This window comes from Marmota monax, unplaced genomic scaffold (genome assembly GCF_021218885.2).
Source record: "Marmota monax isolate L192 unplaced genomic scaffold, Marmota_monax_Labrador192_F-V1.1 WCK01_AAM20220418_F8-fsc00022, whole genome shotgun sequence".
NCBI classification, from domain to species: domain Eukaryota; kingdom Metazoa; phylum Chordata; class Mammalia; order Rodentia; family Sciuridae; genus Marmota; species Marmota monax.
Window position 1 is genome coordinate 24612435 of NW_026695215.1, and position 6000 is coordinate 24618434.

The following is a 6000-nucleotide window of genomic DNA, read 5'->3' on the forward strand; positions in this document are numbered from 1 at the left end:
TCTCCAACTGTGGAGTGGCAGCAAGCCCTCACTGCCACATTGAGTCCTCCCTGACAGCTCTACCATGTCCCAGGACAGTTCCCAAGAGCTGATGGGGATTTAGGATCAGGCCATGACTTACAAACTAACTGACCCACACATAAGTGAAAATGGCATTAGCTAGACAAAATTCTGTTCTCCAGTGTAGAAAGCAAGAATTCCATTCTTGATTTAATTTTTGGCTAGAATGATGTTCATGAGCTACCCTTGGTTTACTGAAGTAACTAATAAGCTGATGGTAGGTGAGGACAAAAGCAAAGCATGGAAAAGAATTCATGCAATTAGTTTATTTGGGAGGTGAGGAGTGGAGAAGTGAGATGGTGAAGGAAAGGAAGCCAGTGTTAATGAGCAGGTAATTCCCTACTGTGGGCAACTGGAACTCAGTTCCATTGGGCATCTCAGAAGAATGTATAGATGATACCTCAGGAGTTGCCTACCCCAGGATGTGAGCAAATGGAATATTTACTCACCTACTTTCACCTGTTATTGGTTAAGTATTGCTCCCAGGGGTGTTAAGACCCAGGCCTCTGTCCTACCCCACATGGGTCAGGCATGTGCCCATGGCCAGAGAAAACCTTCAGGCAGAACCACAGTGCATGAAGTACATAGCCTCTAGCATACACTGAAGGAGGGAATGTGGGCAGGGCTCCAACATCATCTGAAAGCCAGCAGAGAAAAGCCTGGACATTGAGGCCAACTCAATATCTATATATGTACAGTCTTTTTAGTATCATAGATTCTACCTCTCCCAACTATACAGTCAACTATACATTCTAGCTTAGGGTGAGGTAGGAGTACCAAAAGATGGTATATGGGTCAATTGACACACTGTGGGATTTCCCCCCACACACACACCAAACAATAATAGCCAAATATGACTATGACCTGCTTATGATCTTCAAAGTTCAGCTGTATTTGGATTCATATAACAGAGACTTTCAGTCACAATATCTTGCCCAACATTAATCAAGTTGTTTTTAAAGGACTCAATAAGTGATTAGCTTATGGTTTTTCAAGCCAACACAAATGCCTTTGGCAACTAATTCTGGCAAAAATCTTTCCCCTGAAAAATGTAGGATATAGTACTCAGGGTGTTACAAAACATCCTGGAGTCCAATTAAGTCCAAATTCTTAACTGGAAGTGGTTTAAAAAAATGGTTATGTGGATATTTAAGCCTTAAATATGTGACTTAAAGAGAATGTCGAGGTTTTCATTCGTAAAACTAAGTTTTTATGTTTTATTTTTCTTCTCTCCCTTCTACCACTTGAGCATTTGGAGAATTATCATGCCAAAATTTAATCAGCAAATTTTCTTAGGCATGTTATTTGGAATTATAAAGAATATCTAATGTTTGAATTTATCTCAGTCAATCCAGATAACTAATAAAGGTAAGATTTAAGAGTCAGTAATAATACACCAGCTGTTATTTGCTTTAGCAAGGCTGAACTTCAGAGACAGGGACACAAAGAAAGATGATGTTACCTCCTAAGCCCTGCCTGAGATTTTGCATGCTATGGATTTTCCCTGAGATTTTGCATGCTATGGATTTTCCTGAGATTTTTCATGCTACGGATTTTCTAAGTGCAACTGCTCCAGCTTCACATGAAAAACATGCCTCAGCTGGATATTTGAAATTTTAACAGATTTATAGAATATTTATATGATTTATAGAATATTTACTGAGTACCTACTAAGTGCCAGGTACTATAAGAAATACAAGATATCTTTTCTTCTGCACATGATTTATATTAGCTAAACTGTTTCCAGTTTTATTCATGATAATCTCTTCCAAATTCCCGTTCCAGGGTTTTGGGGTCACTCCAAGAATAGAACAGTTTTGGAAGGAGGGTGAGAAATGAGGAGAAGCAGTGAGACAAAGACTCTATTATTTCTTCATTTAAAAGTTTGGCTTTTAATTAGTCACTCTTTTGTACAAGATCCTTTGTACTTTTTCAAACCCCCATTCCTTGAACAACTTAGGGTGAACTTTTGGGGATTTTGTTTTAAAATTCTGAAAAAATTAAATATAATATGCTGCTGCTGAAAACAGAAAGATATTTTTATTATCACAAAACCATTATTCACAGAAACAAAAACACCAATTGCACTTTTTAAAGCCACCTACCTGTAGGAACAAATTGACCTGTCTGAGAAAAATTTCCCCTACCTGTATGAGAAATATATAATAAACTCCACAGAACCATCCCCATCCCCTAAAACATTTCTTCCAGAACAGCAGCCTGCCTGAGTGACAAGTCTTTCCTTAAACCATCCTTTTCAAACTGGAACACTTGCAGAAAGAAGAGGAGATATGATGTCTGGCAAGTCATTCATTTCAGTTAGTCACATGTTTTCCTCCATGGAAATGAGGTATTTTATTGAGAACCAGAACATGGAATAAAACTGGGTTCAACATTAAGTGAATTATTGGGAATAGTTCTATCCTTACACTTTATCACTACCTCACTATCACCATAGTCTGACTTATGACCCACCTGTGCTTGGTATTTTACAAGGTTCTTGTTTTTTCTCATATATTCCTGTGAAGTAGGTAAGTATCTCTGTTCTGTGTGACAGGTGAGAAAAGTAAAACTCAGCAAGGTTCAATGAACTCGCTAAGCTCAGCTCTAACTTGAACCTAGACCTATTTGAGAGCAAAGCTAAGCCACTCGATACTTTAAATAACAACAGGTCAGGAAGGGAGAAAAAATATTTTGACCAACATTTAATTACTCTGAAAAAGTCTTATATTCGTGACATTCATAGAATTATAAATAGAAGCATAGAAAATAAAATATTCACTTATTTCTTGGGACTGTAGGAGTGGGCATTCTTTAATTTCACACACCTACTCATTAGATGGGAACACTTTTATTTATCTGCAGTGAGTATAACTAATAATCTCATATTTTTGAGAAATTGTAGGGGCAAATGATATTTACTGAGAGTTCTTTTCAGTCATTTTCAATACCATTATATTAATAGGACTATATAGTATACTACTGTACATATAGATGAATAAACAATGTGTCAATTTCTATTCATAATTCTTATAGCCTGACCAGTATTTTGTGACAACATTAGCTGTTTTTGCTACTGTCTAGGCAAATAATAAATAAATATTTCCTGCCTTAATATTCAAAATACTTAACATTTTCTGAAGTTTAGTTTATCTGAAGAGAATGGGAAAACTAAATTGTATTTCATATTTAATGAGAGTATTTTTTAAACAAGGATATTTTTGAAGAATTACTTCACAAGGAGATGTAGCAAAATCAAAAGGTTACTACAAAAAAGAAGCTTACTTCCTAATGAGTACTTAACATAAAACATTATCAGTGTCATAAAATTCAATTTCACATGGCACAGCATTTAAAACATACCAAAACATTTGAGTGGAAAGGAATCCTTTTTTTCCCCCAAGTTCTCCTCTGCATTTTTAATATTTTGGAATGAAATGAGGGAGAAAGAAGGAACTGACACCTTCTCTTAAAAGGATAAAAACTTTTAAGGCTATGTGTCTTAAACCATTTATTTTTGGAGTGTCAGGATTTGTGTGTGTATGACCCTATAAGACAGGAAACAGTAAGTTTAACGTTGTAACTTCCACATGACATACTTGGAAGCTTTATATTGAAAAGAGTACTTATTAAATAGATCCTTAAAAAAAATCAGTAACTGCTATATTATGTAGCAACAGAAGTTCTAAACAAAAAGTTTCCAATATTCTTCCTATCTCAGGTCTTAAGATTTTAACCATCTCAGATGTTTCTCAACATTACCACCTAATTCCCCTATCAAATTACCCACACACTGTTTAAAGGTCCTCTTCAAACATTTCCATAGAGTAGACTTCTAAAAGGAGAAATGAGAAGTCTTTATCCAAAGAGGACACAGAAGAAAGTCACTTCCTAGTCCCAAGACTTTCCGTCTTCCATCCAGCCTCTTCCCTATATCAAAATTATTCCCACAGTTGACACTGAGCCAGGCAGCTGAGGCTCCACTCATAGCAAAATGTTCCTGAAATTGATAAAAACGTGCATTTTTCCCCTATTCCCCTCCTCCCTTCAGACAATAAAACCTCTATTTTTGATAGATTTGTGTGATTTGCCAGAGCAAAAGTACAGGCTTTGCAACCACTTTTCCTGGCTAAGGCTGGTCAACCTCATTCATTACTCCCCAGAGTGGCCCTGTGTGTCTGCCACGCGCCAGACGCTGTGCTGGGCGTGGGGACACAGTGCAGGGTGAGGCCCCTCTTGCCCTTGGAGGCAGCGGAGTGTGCGGGCAGTAAGCCCAAAGGAGGGAATATACCACAGAGGGTCTCCTAGGTTCTTCAACAATCGGTTGCAGAAAAAATTTAAAGCAAGGCGAAGTGAAGGAAGTTAAGTGCAAGCAAGAGGTGAAAAACCAAAGAAGGCGAGTTGGGGCTTTTGAAATTCCTTCTTTCCTTGCACTGCATCCTTCTCGTGCAGCCCTCTCTATTCTGGAGGATCCCTTGCATCCAATTACTCCCCACTCGTAAACCTAGTTCTGGCTTTTATAGTCCCAGCGGACTTTGGCTCCTGAACTTACCTCGGGGAAACTTCTACGCAGCCCTAGCCCTGCACTTCCCAGTCCCTAGGCGGGTATCCCCAGCGCGCGCTTCCCTGGCAGAGCGCACCGCTCAGTGCTGCCAGCCGGGAACCACCGCGGAGACCTCCTCCGGGACCCGGAAGGGACGGGCGGTGGCGCGGGCAGTCTCTCGTCTTCTGGTGTCCCGCGGACGAGCGGGTGGCAGCTCCTATGCCCCTGCTGCTCAATATATAAACACTTGTCTCCCCGCCCCGGGTCCGACCCTTCCCCGCCCCGGCGGCCCCGGGCCCAGTGCACGTCTCCAGAGAGGAGCGCAGCCTGAGGGAGGTGACACAATAGGAGTCGGGGGGATTCTGGGGGCTGTAACTGCCCCGCCAGCTTCTCTCCCAAATGGTCCCCCTTGCCTCCGCTGCTGACCCTGGGAGAAAATCTCGGGCGGGAATTGGGGGAGTTCGTGGTGCTCGTCTTCTCTGCGCCCCACAGACAGGCAGGACGCGCGATCCAGCGCACCAAGAGCAAGCAGCTCTGCTCCTACTGTGGCCACTGCTGTCGTTTGGCGGCTTCGCCTGTGTTGTGGAATCTTCTTAGAGAAGGCAGGGTCTAGCAAGGTAGCCTGAGTCTTTGGGTTGGTGGGAATTTCTCACTTTTGCTGGGGGAGGGGGGGCGTGGGGACAGACTCTAGCCTGGGACCTCACCGCTAGGAATTCACAAGTCTCAAGAATATCCTCTTCTCTTTTGTCTACTTACTTACTTACTTTTTTTTTTTTTGCTCTAACTTTCTATCCATTCATTCACCTATTCATTTATCTGTTTCATAAATATCTGAGCATTTACTATGCACCTTTTAGGTGCCTGGGATACAAAAGTAACTAAGTTGAGATCTCACAATCCGGTTGGAGAGAAAGACGGAAACAAAATAGGGTGGCAATTGCTAGCGCAGGTAAGTGATGCCAGGAGACTATAGAAGAAGGGACCCTCACTTAAGCCTGGGAGGCCAAAAGAAGCTTAACTTCAAAATAAAATGTAAAGATTAAGCTAGGCAGAAAAGTCAGGAAAAGAGGGTCCCAAGCAACTGGGAGGACAAGGGGAGCACTATCCTTCTTCAGGGGAGTCAAATGTTTAATTTTTTCAAAATCCAGAATTGTTATCATCCTAAGTCAAGAAAAAATTAAACAGAGAGAAGCTTCTAAGTGGAGAACTAGGATCAGAATGTGGATGGCTCTGGAGTGTGTGTTTACCTGTTGTGCTGTGTATGGCATAATGTCAACTTCACCAATGACAAGTTCCAATGGAGATTGTTCAGCATGGAATAGTAATTGCTCTGGAACCCAAGACATAACTTCAGGGCTCAGATAGATACTTCAACAATTGCAACTTGGCCATGTCCT

The 6000-nt window shown here is 41.0% G+C and overlaps 1 protein-coding gene across 1 annotated transcript in view; it reads right to left on the minus strand.

Annotated features, from left to right (window-relative positions):
* Col6a6 (collagen type VI alpha 6 chain) overlaps positions 1 to 4803 on the minus strand; it is a 158021-nt gene extending 153218 nt beyond the window's left edge. Inside the window, exon 1 of the mRNA XM_046431363.2 lies at positions 4613 to 4803. The gene's annotated coding sequence lies outside the window, so the exon portion shown is untranslated. The remainder of the gene's footprint in view (positions 1 to 4612) is intronic.
* Between the last annotated feature and the right edge of the window lie 1197 nt (positions 4804 to 6000).